The sequence below is a fragment of the Epinephelus lanceolatus genome, chromosome 8 (genome assembly GCF_041903045.1).
Source record: "Epinephelus lanceolatus isolate andai-2023 chromosome 8, ASM4190304v1, whole genome shotgun sequence".
Classification (NCBI taxonomy): Eukaryota; Metazoa; Chordata; class Actinopteri; order Perciformes; family Serranidae; genus Epinephelus; species Epinephelus lanceolatus.
Genome location: NC_135741.1, coordinates 36,675,001 through 36,691,591, shown reverse-complemented (window position 1 = coordinate 36,691,591; position 16,591 = coordinate 36,675,001). Strand labels below are relative to the sequence as shown.

Below are 16,591 nucleotides of genomic sequence, written 5' to 3'. Positions count from 1 at the left end.
TAATGTTTACAGCAGTCATTCTGCTGTTCTCTGCTGCTAACAATGCAAAGAAAAGTAATAGTCGTCATTTTGTAGTCTTGTTATAATAATCTTTTAATAAAGATAAATACATTTTATGCCCTTAATGTCAGTTTTTTTCAACTGTGATATTGCAGAATATCGATATTTTTTAAGGTAATGTGTGGAAATTACAAATTCCAGTATTGTGACAACACTGTTTAAGCTCTAAACTAGAGCTATCAGCTGCTAAGTGAATCGTAGAAAGTTTCTTAACTCTGTAACTTGCACCATTTCTAAATAATGATAATAATAACTTTATGTGTATGGCACCTTAAAGAACAGGGTTCACAAAGTGCTTTGACGGACAAAGCAAAAGCAGGATACTCAAGACAACAATAGAACAGCAAAAAGAAAAACAGTAAGGCCAAACAAAAGCAAGACAAGATTAATCGTAAATAAATACAAACAAAAAGAATAAAAGCAGTAAAAAAGGTGTCAGAAAAAAATCATAGAAAGACGACATTACATAAAAATGGTCCTATAAAAAATGTTTTTCAGAAGTGATTTAAAAGAAGTCTCTGATTCTGTCAGCCTTATATCATCAGCCGAGGCACCCTGTTGGCAAAAGCACAGTCATCTTTAAGTTTAAGCTTTGACTATGGACCAAACAGGAAGTCCCCACCTGAGGATCTGAGGATGCACACTGGCTCATATGGGGTCAGCATTTTTGCTTTGCAGCTTGGAGCAAAACCCAGACATGAGCTAAAATGATCAGGTAAATCTTCAAATTGATTCTAAATCAAACAGGGAGCCAGTGGGGAGAATGCAGCATTGGGGTGATGTGATGTTGTCTGTTTAAACCAGTAAGAAGCCAAGCTGCTGCATTCTGAGCTAGGTGCAGGCGAGAGAGTGACTTTTGGTTGATGCCAGAAAGGAGGGAGTTACAGTAAATGCAGATAATGTTATTTCTGCTCCGTAGCCATGAGCATCTTCAAGTGTCTGTGAAAGAGACACTCATCTATGTGTGTCAGTATCAGTGCATCAAGGTTCAGCCCTGACTGTGTTCATGTATGGCTTCTTTTTTCGCCTGTGTGTCCGTGTGTGTGTGTGTGTGTGTGTGTGTGTGTGTGTTCATCCCTGACCAGTGTGCAGAGCATGTGCAGGAATGTTAATGTCTTCTTCCTTTGTTGTCCGTGCAGACAGCCGAGTGTGACTGTGCATATTCATGAAGCTGCCTTCCTGGAACACGTTAACTTTTACCAAGGAGAGAACATAGATAAAAAAAAATGAGATGAAGAAATTGAAAGGGAGCAAAAAGATTCACAGCGTATATAGAAATAGAGATAGGGGGTGGAAAGATGTATCAAAATAAGAAGATGAAGTAAGAGATGTTAGATGGTGACAGATGTCAGAGTCCTGTCAGCAAACTCTTTTTCACACGTATATTTCAGTTCATTAATCTCTTGCAGTTGCAACAGGAAGCAAAGTTTTTCCATGTTAGTTGCTCTGGCAGTCAGCGTGAGGTGTTGTGTTAACTATAAAAAGCTTCCATGTGAACAGGTCATACGGTCCAGCTTTGAGTCTTGAAAGCTGTTTTAAAATGAATTAAAAAGGTGTTGTTTATTTTTTGTGCCTGTTTGATGTCAGAAATTTAAATACTTAAGATTCATACAGTATTTCTGTGCTGATGAGTTTTCTATGCTCATTAAGTTATCGAACTGAGAGTCAGTTTTATAACCCATCTTCTTAATCGAGCAGAAAACATATGCAAGTTGTGTTCACTCTGAACTAAGTTTTAATGTGAGGTTGTGTGTAATTTTGCCGAGTTAAATCAAATGGTCTCCTGTCTGCAGGGTAGACTGAGGCTTCAGCAGATAAAGCAGATAAGCTACTCTCGTGTTTATCAGCACAAAAGCCTTTGCTGCTGATTGTAGCTTTTTTTGTAGCTCCCAATCTCCCCACTACAACCACAGGCTATCAGTGCAGCAGTCACCAAGTCACCACTGTTTTCATGACTCACTGTTTTCACCACTGATAACCAGCTGGATCAGTCACTTTATTTGAAATCATTTCCCTGTCAGCATTGCAAAGTATTTGTGAAAATAGATGAAACAGTCAATACGTAAGTGTTGTGTGGTGTTAACATTTATTTGCCTGATCTGGCATTGTGTTTCAGAGTAAGTGTGAATCTGTTGCGTGAGTGTATCGTGACCGTGTGATGTGTGTGTATGTTATAAAAGATAAAAGGGGGAGATCCCTTTGAGTGAGCTGCTGTGTTGAGTGGCTTTATCAGTGTTGGGAAATGCGGAGAATGTGTTTGATGTAAGGGAAGCAGGAGTGCGATGGAGTAAAAGCGAGCATTGCCAGATTTGTAGAGATATTGGAGTCAATTTGTCATCTTGAATTTTTGAAGATCTGTATGATCAAACCTCAAAAAGTCTTCACTTTCAGGTGTAGTGACAGCTCATTTGTTTCGAGATCTGTCAGAATGGGAAAATACACAGAGCTTGACTGAGTGTATACACTTCAAGCAAGTCTGTTTCTAACCTTATGTGTATTGCGTATTTGATGGTTGAGGAAGGGTTTTCCTGAGAGCTGCCCAGTAAGACCAGTGCTGCTGTCGAGCATCTGTATTGCATCAGCTGGAGGAAACGTTGCTCAGCCAGAGGGCATTTCCACAGTACTTATTCCTGTCAGGTGTTCCAGAAGACTCCACATTCCTGATGAGTTAAACATTCATGATTAGATACTTAAACAGTAGGGATGCACCGATTGTGAAATATTGGGCCGACACTGATACAGATGTTTAAAATAACAATTTGGCCGATACTGAAGTTTTTTTTTTTTCATTGTTGTTTATGTTGGTAGCTATGCCCTTTTGGTTCTATGGAAACAAAGAAATCTTCATTATTAAAAAATAATCCCTCACAACACGATTTTTGAATGGGCACAAATTCAATAATATTAATATAACCTTTTTAAAAATGAAAAATATCTTTATTAGAAACTGCTTCAAAGGCCTGTTTAATACATTTACTATATCACAATTTTCTCTCTAACATCTGTTTTCATATTGATTTCATTTTAATTTATCCTTTAAACAGACTGATTCAAGTTGCTCGCCTGAAACAAAGATTACTTTTGAACTTATCATGATTACTTTTGAACTTATCATGATAACATTATAAGTTACCTTCATACAATACTAATTTTTACTGAATTGACATTGAACCCATCATAATGTATCTCTATGCAACCTCAGTTAGCTGTTAGTTCCAGCTACCAGGTGCTAACAGCTAACAGCTAACGTAAAGTACCTCTCCTTCTGCGGATATCAACAGGGATTTGTTGTTCATAATATAGTATTATCAAGGAAACAATAGGATGCATCCCCTGGTGCGACCACAGTGAGTTTACCGTGTCTTTTTGTCACAAAGTTGTCCCTGGAAGATCTCTGTTCATCCCAAACACATTTTCTGTTGTTTCCAGGATGACGAAACATGGTTACAGTCTTGAGCCCTAGATTTTAGCCTGTGCAAAATTGGTGAGACACAACAGAAAAACATTGGCCACTGCCATCGCTGAATGCAGTCTTACTTGCCAATGGGCTGATGGCAGTCAACAAAGTGAATATCAGCCGTTAAAATGGTGCATCCCCATAAAGCAGTAATTCTTTCTGCTACGCTGATCTTTACCTAACATGCAGCAGAATTATTTTATTTAGAAAGTATTATGGAGTACAGGGTGACAGGGTAAGCACTTCAAAGAGGGAGGACTGAGTCCAGCCCCCTTGTTGACCCTGATGGAGAGATGTTCATGATCAAAGCAGTAAATGCCTTTAAGCCTCAGCTCATCTGTTTGTAACTGATCATGACCTCTGATCTACCTGTGGAGGGAGACACCAGGAAAACAAAGAATTTACCCACAGGCAGCACTAAGTATATTTGCATAGATCATCAGCTGATTCAAAGCAGCACCTGTTTCAAGAGAGGAATTTTGTTTTCAGAAAAGTATGTAAAATGCACTGTAGTTAAGATGCAAAGCAAGGTGAGATCCAGTAGATCACTTGTCAATCAAACATTGATCAGATTTATTCTTTAAAGTTGACCAAGCTTTATCGATGTATCGATTAGATGGTGTTAAAGATGGAAACAGAGATGAGAATGTCACTTAGGTTCTGAGGCAAAACTCTTAGCTTTGCCTTTATTGACTCTGCAGCAAGAGGACAAATTCACTGTCATTTGTCAAGCTGGACAGCACACTTGGTGTCTGCTCTCATGACAGACAGAGGCATTCACATTCACTCTTTCGTTTGTGTGTGTGTGTTTGTGTGTGTAATAATGAGTGAGTTGTTCTTGAGTGTTAAGCTTCAGGCAAATTGCAACACCAAGTCGAGCGAAAGATGAGGCACAGAGGCACATGGAATGTTTATGTGTGTGTAACCTGTGCGAGTTATGTAAATGGGTGTATTGTTGGCATGCAGACTGGTGGAATTTTAAAGCACCTGTTTATCTGAAGCAGAGCAGGATGTAATAACTTACGTAGATTCCTCTTTTACGAGCTCGCACGACATTCATAAATCTCTTTGAGAAGAGGTAAGAGCAGCCAAATTTGGAAACCTGTAATTTTTTTTAAGAGTAACAGTTGCTTGTGAATGCTTGTGTGTCAGACATCAATCTTGTCCAGATGATGTTGACCCCAAACCAAAACCCTACTTGAATTTATTAAAGGTCTAGTATGTAGGGTTTAGTGGCATCTAGTGGTGAGGTTGCAAATTGCAACCAACTCAATACTCCTCCCTTTCCAAATGTGTAGGAGAATCTACAGTGGCTGCACTTGTGCCACCAAATTCAAGCCACCATTTCAACATAAAAATGCAAAAGGCCCTCTCTGGAGCCAGTGTTTGGTTTGTCCATTCTGGGCTACTGTAGAAACATGGCGGTGCATGGTTGGCTCTGTGGAAGAGAACCCGCATGTAGAAATGAAGGGCTCTTTCTAAGGTATCAAAAACACAACAATTCTCAGTTTCAGATGATTATACACTGATAAAAACATAATTTAAAATACCATATTCCAATAGATCCTCTTAAATCCTGCACACTGGTCCTTTAAGACTTTATGAAGACTTCATAAAGTTTGTTGTCTCACCTGTGAAGAGAAAATACATCCTTGTACTTGTATTTCCGGGTTTACTTTTTTAAATTGCTGCATTTCCTTGTTCCGAAGACGTCGACGTGCTAAATGTCTTCTTTTTTTTTGTGGCTTCTACAAATGGACGATTGTCGCTCCAGAATTTAACAGTCAAACCAGTTACATTATTGTAGATGATGAAAAGCTCCCAGCATCTTCACTCACTGTAGCCTTAGTAGACCAGAATGCACTGCAGAACAGGTTAAACATTACACCTGCTAAACATCAGCATGCTGACATTAGCATTTAGCTCGAAGCAAAAGTACATCCTCTCAAAGCTGATAGCATGGCTTTAGACTCTTATGCAGCATTTGACGGTATGGCGCAGCTTTAACCCGCTTATTTGTGGTTTCTGATAAGCAAAAGTTGTAGATAGTACTTGGGACACCTTGGTCAAGGTTCTAAGCAAGCTAAGTTGATACTGAAAGGTGGAGTTAAAACTCTGTAGACCACTGATTGGTTAGAGAGAAACATGAGTGTGACATTGAACATCGTGCATACCAAGCTACCGTCAACATTGATAACAGTTTTTGGATTTACTTGACCCAGATTTTAGAAAAAGTGCAGACATTTCTCAGTTTGGTTGCCAATGAAAAGTGGTGTCATGCTGAAGATGGTGTCACGGCACCACCTACATTGAAAGGCAACTATCCCCAGTGGAAAACAAAATAAAGTGTCTGGTAGTCGAGTTGAGTCGAGCCGAACCATGCAATTTAAATGAGGCATTAGTAATCAATAAATTATTCATCAGTATGTTTTATTTGTTTGAACAGAAATTATGTAACCACAGCCTGCTTTTGACTTAGTGCAACACGTATGCAACCACTGCATGGGCGCTGGCAAATGGCCTTCTGTGAAATGTAGCAAAGTATAAAGAAAGTAGGGAGAACACTAGATGAATATAGTACTGAAGAACTGAACATGATAGATGAGTTTGGGGAGTGTGAGAGTATCTAAGGGTGGATTTTTTTCTGTACATAATGAGAACATAAAATCATCCCTCCCTCAACAAAAGGCTCACATGAAGGCCTGGAGCCAGAGATCAACCAGAGACACGTGGATGATTTAGATGCCCCCAGTGTCCTCACTTAACCCTCTGTAGATGTGAACACCAACAAAATGTTCTCACTTAAGAGTGTTGCCCTCATCTTGCTATCCTTGTAACACACAGACACACACACACACAGCAGAGGGTAGTTCTTAAACTTGTCGACAGCCACACACACTACCATTTACACTTGAACACTCAAGTATGCACCAGCAGAGCAACACCATAAATATAGAAATAGTTTGGCGACAGTTGTAGGGGGGCAGGCAGGCCTACACACACACACACACACACACACACACACACACACACATACATACACACAAACCGCAGTCTGGCCAGCTGCTATGGGAAGAGGAGAGGTTTTGAATGGGAGTGACAGCTGTGGATTCCTCAGCATGAAGGAGGGAAAGAAACACAGACAGGAGATAGAGTGAGAGCGAGAGGAAGATAAGTTGGAGAAGGAATGAATGAGTGTTAGTGAGAGCAAGAGGTGGCAAGAAAGAGAGAGTGTTCACATAATAAAGCAGACTGAAAAACATTTAATTAATCTGAAAGAAACAAGAGGCATTAGAGACTTAATGAAATGAAGGGGTCTTTATTACAATGTATAGAATCTGAAACCTGAACTGAAATAATACATTTACTCAGTATTTGTGTGCAAAGCACTGAGGTCTGATGGGAGAGAGAGCTTCCAGAGTAAAGACCATGTGATCCTAACTGTCAGTACCAGACTATTCATAGAGATCCTGTGTTGTGCAAGGCCGATTTAGCAACTCTGTAGATTTTTTAAGTGAATACACCCTCACCTCCTGCACCTTTTACCCTATCACAGTGGGCTCTTAATCACCTCCATACTGATGCATGCATTTAGCCCTACACTAAACAGTGGTTGTTGTAAACAACAGTAAATCAACAATAAATTAAATGCAAAATTAATGCAAAATTGTTGCTCTAAGCTATAGGTGTCTTTTTGGTCTTTTCTGGGAAGATGCTTTGGTTCACAGGAAGTGATGAGTTTTACATTTCCAAAAGAACAGGTCATAGATACGGTCAGTATTAATGGGAACACCCATAAGATGTCACATCCTTATACATCAAGGGGAAAAACCACCGCAATCGCTACCATGCTGAAGAGTCGCTTTGTGGTTTTCCACACATCAAATAAATTTAAAAATCCAGAGTTATAGGGTGTTTTTCAATCTAGACCCTATTTTTCCCATGTTTTGTGTCTGAAGTGACTAATGGGAAAATTTTTGGAAATTGGTCCAAGAGCGAGAGCGCTGCAGTCGGCAGGGTCAGGCTACAATGTAAGCACTCCAGACAATATTTGCACCATGAAAATACGTCGCCTATAAGTGCTAATTTTTGCCATTAACATGCTCAGATTATTTTAATTTTCTGCAAGATTATTGAAAGGATCCCTACAGAGAAAGACCATTTTGTTAAAGAGTAAGATCCTTTTTGTTTAACCAGAAACAGCCCCAAAATCACTTTCATCAAACCCACCAGACTCCATTTGAATAAACAGTAATTTAATCATTGTAAAACACACTATAGTCCACAGAAATAAAATAAAACTCACAGAAGCCATCTTGGTTAGTCCTTTCACTGTTCCAGCAATCACCAACTCTGGTTTGGTTGAAATAAATCCTTAATTCACCCAGTTAGATGTGAAAATATGCTGGCTCTACACACACTAAAATTACTGTTTATTTAAATGGAGTCTGATGGGTTTGGCGATAGTGATTTTGGGGATGTTTCTGGTTAAACAAAAAGGAACGCTTTATCCAAACAGTGTTAGATTGTTTAGCCACTTGTAAAAAAAAGAAAACATTCTGAGCCTCTAAGGACCTGTAGTTCTGGAGGTTGCAGATCCCTACATTTTAACAATATAGCACATCATCAAAACATAGGCTAATGGCACGAGTGATTTAGCAGTCTATTACATCATGGCGTTAATGGCTGTAGGATAGTGATACTGTATTATAGTGAGTGTAATTAATCATATCTATAATAAATCATCAATATAAATAAATAACTGTTTCTGGTATGAGTTTAAAAGTCACACTTTCCCAACATTTACAGGCTGGGTAAAAAGACTGTTTTCCCCTGCCGTTTCTCTATCTATTGTTTTAAAATAATAGTGAAAAGATTGGATGTCATAAATGACCCGCAACACCCAACATGGTTCAAAAAGACATATAAAACACATAGCACCACCTACAGAAACTCAAATGTTGTCAAACTGAAAATCCTGGGACAAAGATGTCTCATTGGTGCAACCACTTTGATTGACAAGTGATCTGTGCAGAAACACCACACCACTACACTTCCCCAAAACTGAAGTAAGCATACTGTAGCATTGCAAAAGCAATGCAACAGTCAGCCAAAATTACCCATGCTGGGAAACAGTGTGATTGGCAGAGATTGTAACCGACTATAGACATCCTGTGTCTGCACTTTTATTTGAAAAAAAAACAACACCCTTCACATTGTTATGTAATGGCACATTTAAAGGAATAGGTCAACACATTGAGAAATACATTTATTCTCCATGCCAAGAGTCAGATGAGAAGATTGATCCCACCCTGTGTCTGGCTGTTTCATATGAAGCCAGGAGATGCTTAGCTTAGCTTGGCTTAGCAAAAAGACTGGAGACAGGGGAAGCAGCTAGCCTGGCTTGGCCAAAAGGTAACAAAGCAAAATTAAAAAAGGGGAAAAAACAGTGTTTCCCAAAAATGTTCATTTCTTTAATAGTGTGTGTGTAAAAAAAAAAAAAAAAAAAAAAAAAAAAAAAAATTATTGTTATGCTAACAGCAGCGCATCCCCATCCAACGATTAACATGATAGGTTCTTTCGAAATAGCACCCCTACAGGTTAGGTTAAGTTTAGGTTTAGAAAAAGAATCATGATTGGGCATCATCACGTTATGTACTTAACGTAACACGAAAATAGGATGTAATGACGTTATGGTGTGACGATGTGATGTGGCACGTATGTAACTTAAAATAACTTAATGCTGAATTTTAGTTTCACACATGTCACAAACCCCGGTCTCCTGGGTCAAAGTCCTGTGCTTGTTTGACCTGTCCACTAACCCATGTCTTACATGGACTTTGTTGCTCTTTATACTACGTAAGCTGACTTCCTCCTTTGCTTCCATCGTATGAAAGCAGGCAGCCCGCAGTGCATAGGTCACATGGTCACAGTCTCCTGGCTCACGATTACTTAGGTTAAATGTGAATTGCAGCTACTTTTTGTAGGTATACGTAGGAACAATGAATGTGAACAGCCTGACAATGACAATGTTCTCATGTAACAAGTTGTTTTACTCACAAACATGATGGCCTGGTTTCCTCCAACTATAGTTTGGAGGATCTTGGACCTAACTTATTTTAGTTATACAAGAAAACATTCAATCCCTTTTAGCCCCACAAACATTAGAAATAAGTGAAACACAGTTTAACTGGATTGTCAATAGTTTACTTAGTAGTTTTCCATGTTCCCATACGGGTGTGTTTTGTGAGTGATTGTGTGTTCAGTACATTAGTGTGTTGCCTTCAGGGCCACTGTTAGTCATTAATCTGAGTCTTTAATGGATGGCAAAGCCCTGAGCTTTTTCACTAAAGCCATACATCGAGAGGAACGGGAACACAGATTTAGGAGTGTGTGAGTGAGAGTCAAAGAAGCCATGGTTGTTTTGGTTTTACCGTCTGAGTATGCAGTCCGGTGGGGAAGTTTACTGCCGTAGGGCTCGAGGGCACTGCGGCAGCAGCGTCACAACATCAGCAGGGGGAGGAGAGGGGAGGAAATGGGAGTCTAAACTCAGCTCTTAAACAGGAAGCCACCCTGGTTCTCTCATTGTTGTGTTTTTATAGACTCAACTTCCTGCCGGCCCCGACCACCCCCATTACCATGGTTACAATCCCTGTTGTTTATGGGATGGATTGTAAAGATCCTTCACTGGCAAGCACTGATGGCCACCACTGGCCAAAGTGTCACAATTAAAAAAATCTGTAGTGTAGGAGAAGCTGAAATGCTCTTGTTTTGCAACAGGGTGCTTAAAAAAGTGTAAAGGCTTGAGAAGTCTTAAAATCCCTCCTGCAGTGTTAATAGAGGTCTTAAATTTCATCACAGCATTCATATCTTGCTAACCTTTTTCTTTATTTGCACATTTTAAGTTTCATGTCAAAAGTTAAAATTCTTTAAAAAGCCTTTTCTGTCAGAGGTCTGCAGATACACCTCCAGACAAGGTGCCTCTACTGTGTGAATGAAATGATGAAATCAACAGTTTGGTGTCGGTCAGTGTCAACAAATAGAGACAGAGATAGAGAGAAGGAGGGAGGGAGAAGAAAGAGAAGGAGTTAAAGAAAAGAGGATGTGGCCGACAGTAAAAGATGACTGGAGGGGAGTGGAGCTCTCTGTCTAATTATAGATCCTGCTGTGAGCTGGCTGAGGCAGAAGTGCTACTGGGGTTTTCACATAGCCGGATATTTACAAGACAAACACGGGTATGTGCCTTTGACTTTATCCTTTACCTTGTGTGTTTTGCGTGCACGTGTGCAGGCTTGTTGTCTTTGTGGACATTTATATCTTGTAAATGGAAGGTGAAACCTGTTGTGTCAAACTCTTTTGATCTTACTGCGCACTGGAAATCTGCTGTGGTGTGTGACAAAGTGTGATGATCGAGTCCAGCGTAGAGCTGAAGGCGAAAGAAAGAGAGATAGAGGAGGTTTTTTTTCTTGTGTTAATTAATTCCCTCTGTGTCTGTCTCGTTCATCCTGCAAGACTCTTCTTGCACTGCTGTCACTAGTACACTTGTTTTAACAGCAGCAGCAACACGGTGCACGAGATGTACCCTGTGTGTGTGTGTGTGTGTGTGTGTGTCTGTATGTGTGTCTGTGTCTGTGTGTGTGTGTGTGTGTGTCTGTGTGAGAGCTTGCTGACCTAACAGACAGCAGCCTTGGATGTTTATGGAAACTCACTGAGGACTTAGGAAACTGGACCCACGCTGCATTATACATCAACCTTCCTCCGTTACTGTCACACACACACACACTCACAGGCACGTACACTCTGTCCTCTCTGTCGGCTGTGCACAAACACTCTTACACATGCACGAACACACCTGTAGTACAAATCCATGCATGCATCTCTAATGCCACTACGCTTTCTCTAGTGCACGTTGTGACTTCCGTACAGACGATCAGTTGAAATGCACCTTTAACGTGAATGAGAACATCCACTGTGGGATCGGTTGCAGGAGGCCACTGACATTGGCCTGTGTGTTATTGCACAGTAGCTGTGTCTGTTTTGGGATCGTGCTATTTTGGGTTCCTTTAGTGTCCCACTGGTTTGTTCCTATGGGAAAGCTATACATGTTAAATGTCAATATGGTGTATCTATCTAAGTGTTTTAAGAACTGACAGTTTCATTTTTTAACAACTTTGAAAAGTCATGTTTTTAGGAGTTATTTAAAGGGTCCATTTTTAGATTTCATACTTTATTCATATGGTCTAAGACAGTACCAAATATTAGCAAACAGCTCTCTCCCAAATCCAAAAACGAGAGTGCTTTAACTCAAACTTGTGATGACACCATGTTTTAAGTCTGGAGCTGCTTCATAGACAATGAATGCTAAAATATGTTGTAGATGACACTGAGAGCACCCAGGGGAATGTTCTGAGTGTATGGGTACATTTTCAGAACTGAAAACACTGCAATAGAATAACGCTCATTTGGATATGAAAAAGAAAAAGACGTTCTGTCCATAAAATCAGTCTCCCATTCATTATCTAGGGACCAGCTCCAGACATTAAACTTAACATCACAGTTTTGATACTTACTTCTTTTGTTTCTAGCTTTTATAGAGAGTAGCTTGTGATCACACATACAGATTGAACCTTCCTGGCCATGGAAATAACATATTGTATTCTTAATTTAGGTGGTGTTCCCCTAAAAAATGTCCTGGAGAGTCTGTTGTCCTGTTTCAGTTGGACTCCCTGCAGTAATTTATCTGTTGTCTGTTTTCTTGATAAATCCCTGAAAACCTTCTGTTATGATAAATGGAGGCCGTATTTGAGGCAACTGTCTAGAGGAAGGTTAAAAATGCACTTTCAGCATAAAGTTGAGTTTTGGCTTTTCTAAATCAGGAAGTGAGGAATTGCAAGAGCTTTGACAATATACAACTGTACAATTTTGGTGCCAGTTAATTCCCTAAATTTCTATTCGTAGCCTGTTGGCTCTGAACTGTTGCTCTGACAGGAGGGTAATACTTAGTGCTGAAAGCTTAGGCCTTTTATTTGATTGATCTATTGATAATCGATTGAATGTGTGAGTGATTTATTTATATACCAAACATTTGCTGGCTTCAGCTTCTTTCTTTTTTTAATATCTTTAAATTTTACAGTTGATTTTAGTCACACAATTTCAAGTAGTTGGTAACCTTTACAACTTTTTGCCATATTTGCTGAAACTCTAACTGCATCCACTCAATAGCACATGAGATAAATAGTCTGTACAAAAAACATCATGTCACTGCTCATGAGCTGCGGTCAAACTGTCAAACAGGTCAGCGTTGATCAAGTATGAATCAAGATTTTTTACTGCATTGTCTATTTTTGCCTCATATGTTTTCAGAAACATATTTTAGTATACTGTTTAGCTGTAAAATGAGAATGTTTCCTCCAGCCTGTGGGCAGTGCTTCGTTTTGGCTTGACTGTTTTCAACTTACAGCCCTAGTAGTATTAATCTACTAGGTTTGTTTGCAAAAATCCATCTCATCAGTCACTGAATATCACAAAAGTGACACAATGAGTGTTGTGCTACACTGGAAACCAGTTTTTGCTCTAAGACGTAATATCCATGTTCTGTTATTCCAGATGAATATTGGAGCAGAAAATGGAAACTTATTTGTTCAAACATATTTGCTAAATTTGTCAAAAGGAGAGCTGAGCATTTCATATACAGCCCCATAATTCCTGCTGCAGCGTGTTATTATTTTTTTTCCGTCTCCACTTGCTTAAGGAAAGCCAGACTTGAACCTGCGGCTTTGACCCCGCGTTTGTTTGCTTTAGATGAAATGGGAACTGTTTTTTTTGGCAATGAGCTGCAAAGACATGCTGTAAACTTGGATCAGTAATTCTTTGGAATGAATACTCACACTTACACACACACACATACACACAGCAATTCATAAGGTGTTCCAAGTAAGTGCAAACATTGTTGAGCTGACAGAACTAGGAAACAAATGTTTTTTATTGCAGGGGCACAAAGACGAGACGCGTCAGGTTGCTGTTGCAGCCTATTTTATGCAAATAACCTTTTCAACGCACATGCACACAGACATTATAATAACACAGCTGCGCGCCACTCTAGGCTTCAGGAGAATGGGATGATGGGCGTGATAGAGATGGAGTCAAGAGGAGAATGCTTGACAGCAGTGTCAGGTTGTCCTGTCAGCCCCTTCTCCTTGTGTCTCTCACTCCATGTTTCCTCCCTTTTATTGTCTCTCAGTCAACCCCATGAAGTGCCTTAATTTGCATCAAAGTATTATTTTCAGCAGCCTCACAGATACCCTGAGGGAATGACGACTTTATCTACTGAAAGTAGCTGTTGCCTCTAAAAGGTGTAGTGTGATTTAGACACACTCGCACACACTGTACAGTCAGAACAGAAGAAGGCGTTGTAGCTATATTTGGATGTGTGTCAAGACACAAAGTGGTGGCATCTGCTCAGTTGGTTGCTGACTTTGTACAGCCTGAGAATCTATCACTAGTGGCACTATCCTTGTTGTCAGCTCCTCCTTGAGTGTGTAGAAATTGACACTCATCTGCAGGTTGTTAAAGATTGCTGATCAACTGGCCTTTCTTGTCTTTTAGCGTCCTCATTTTTTCATTTGGTCTGGTCTGTCCATTTTCTCTTTCTATTTTTTATTTTATTGCCCCTATTCTCTTGCACTGCGTAGCTTTTTCACTCCTCAGCTTTCACTCCACGAGACAGTATGAAGAGAGAGAGAGGGATATAGGAAACTAGAAAGAGAGAGGGAGAGAGCTTTGTATATCCTTGTCTTACCTGTAGAACGAGTCCTGACTAAGCAGAACTCATGTTCAGAATAAAAGAATAGAGAGGGGAGAAATCCGTAGGAAGGGATTACCAAGGCAGTTGGATAGGCTGTCTTTGTCTCACACACACATCTACACACACACATGAACGTGCACCAAGTATGTTGTTTTGTGTGTATGGAGAACATGTGTCTAATCTTTCAGATAAATCAGCACATTCCCAACGGCCTCTATAACCAGACAGGCCGTATCGTACTGCGTCGTTGGTGATTTTCATAATGACACTCCCACGCATACTCACACAGACACACACAGACACATACAGACACAGACACACAGACATTGACACACACACGCACACACACACACACACACACACACACACACACACAATGTTTAGTTTTACTGTGCATTGTTTCAAGATAAGCTGACTGTACTGGACTAAGGTCCTGGTTGATTTGGCAACACCTGTGGTTACTGCCGGTAACAACAATAACACAGGTCTCAGATTCCGTCCAAAATTACACACCTTGAGCAGCTACTGTCAGAAACACAAAAGAAGAAGGACTCCTGTACAGTCTCTCTGTTGAGCTGTAGGCTGAGTTGTGGGCATCACTTTGTTTTAGTAAAGAAGACTATAGAAAGCTGTCAATGACGTGTCCTGCAGTATCTGTCACATCCACGCATCTTTTTATGTTCATGCCTCATTCATGGGTGTGTATTTGGTAGTAGGCTTGGGTAATGGGACTAGATAAGGTATTAAGGTATTGACTGAAGTAATCAAGTACCTAGTAGTTTGGTCTCCAACGTCTCCAAACGATACCTGCGTTTGATCCTTTTTGCGCTGGGAGTCTGATGCCGAATCAGCAAACTTTCTGTTGCTGCCATCTCAGGAGTTGTTCTTCTCCCGGTGAACAGTTAAATGTCTGCCCAGCTGATATAACACCAAGCTGGTAAACAGTGTTAACAAACTCACAACACCGAAACAGCTTGACTCTGATGTTAAATCTGTTAACTGTTTGGTAATGTTACCTGCTTGATGTTCACAGTTAGCTCTGTCACTGTGTGTGTGCGGCCTAGCGGACTCACAACAGAGCTCACACAGCCACAACTGCAGCTACAACCCATACTGTGGGGTGGTGAAGTCATGTGGGGCGTATTGACAGTGACAGTGAGTTTGCAGTTCTGTGTGCTTAGTTGCCACCAGACTTTTCAAAGGTATGGCTATATCACACGACACTCCATTCACATTATGGGTATCAAATGAAGTACTCTGCTGGTATTAATATCACTTTGAAGGCACTGGAATTGGTACTGGCTTCTTAATTTTTTAAACAATACCCAGCCCTAGTTGGTAGTCTCTCTTTACATCGGTGATGGCACCGGTCGTTGTAAGGGTTGGTGTTTTTTAAGATAAAACTGCATTTCCCACAATTCCTGCAGCATCCTGACCCCGATAAACCAATAACCTACTGGTACTACTTTTAAATGCAATTGATGAAAATTCCCCCCCAAAAAAACTAATTTCAGTTGCTATGAAAAAATCATTAGCAACATATATTATTTGAAGCACAGAATAGTGAAGCCCTGCTCCTTCTAAACTCGAGCACTGCATCTGTGTTTTTAATCGCTGCTGTTAATTGTTGACTTTCCCGACACTTATAGTCTTTCTCAAGACAAATCTTTCATACTTCCTCATGCTCTCACATGGACCGGTTGCTTAAATATATGTGTCTACATGTGTGTGCATGCTTTGAATGTTATTCTAGTACATGCCTTCTCAGCATTTGCACACAAAAACTCTGCGATTCAAATGAAATTGACACAACCACAGGGTCAAAATGTGTTATTCTTCCCCAAGCACTGCTCACAGATGTAATGACCTGTAACATAATATCATTCTTTAAGAGAACTAAAAACATTACAGCCTCATATTACTTGGAGTGCACTGGGAGAGAGAGACTGTGGAGGGATTAAATGTGGTCACAGAGGTCCAGAGACTAAACCACTACACAGTTTCTAGACTTAAAGTCATGTTGGCTGCATGGGAACTGTGTTATTATCAGTTATTTTACAATTCTGAAAGACATCATGTATCCACTCACTGGGCAGCAGGGTGGCTAAGTGGTCAGAGAGAGATTATTCCTCAGCTGAAGGACCCAGTTTCAAGTGCCGCTGAAGTGTTACACACTGAGTAATTTCTGAAAACTCTAGATGCAACAAAGCCAAAATGTATTACTGGTGTTCATCTAAAGCTGCCTTTAATAAACTTGACGCAGTAGCTTT

The 16,591-nt window shown here is 40.1% G+C and overlaps 1 protein-coding gene across 3 annotated transcripts in view; it reads left to right on the top strand.

Moving 5' to 3' along the window:
* The window catches only part of hdac7a (histone deacetylase 7a), a 75,220-nt gene that overhangs the window by 29,880 nt on the left and 28,749 nt on the right, over positions 1 to 16,591 (top strand). Inside the window, exon 1 of one of the 3 annotated variants that reach the window (XM_033629045.2) lies at positions 10,610 to 10,752. The exons of the other annotated variants lie outside the window; for them this stretch is intronic. The gene's annotated coding sequence lies outside the window, so the exon portion shown is untranslated. Of the gene's footprint in view, positions 1 to 10,609; positions 10,753 to 16,591 lie in introns of those variants that run through there. 3 annotated transcript variants of the gene reach the window in all.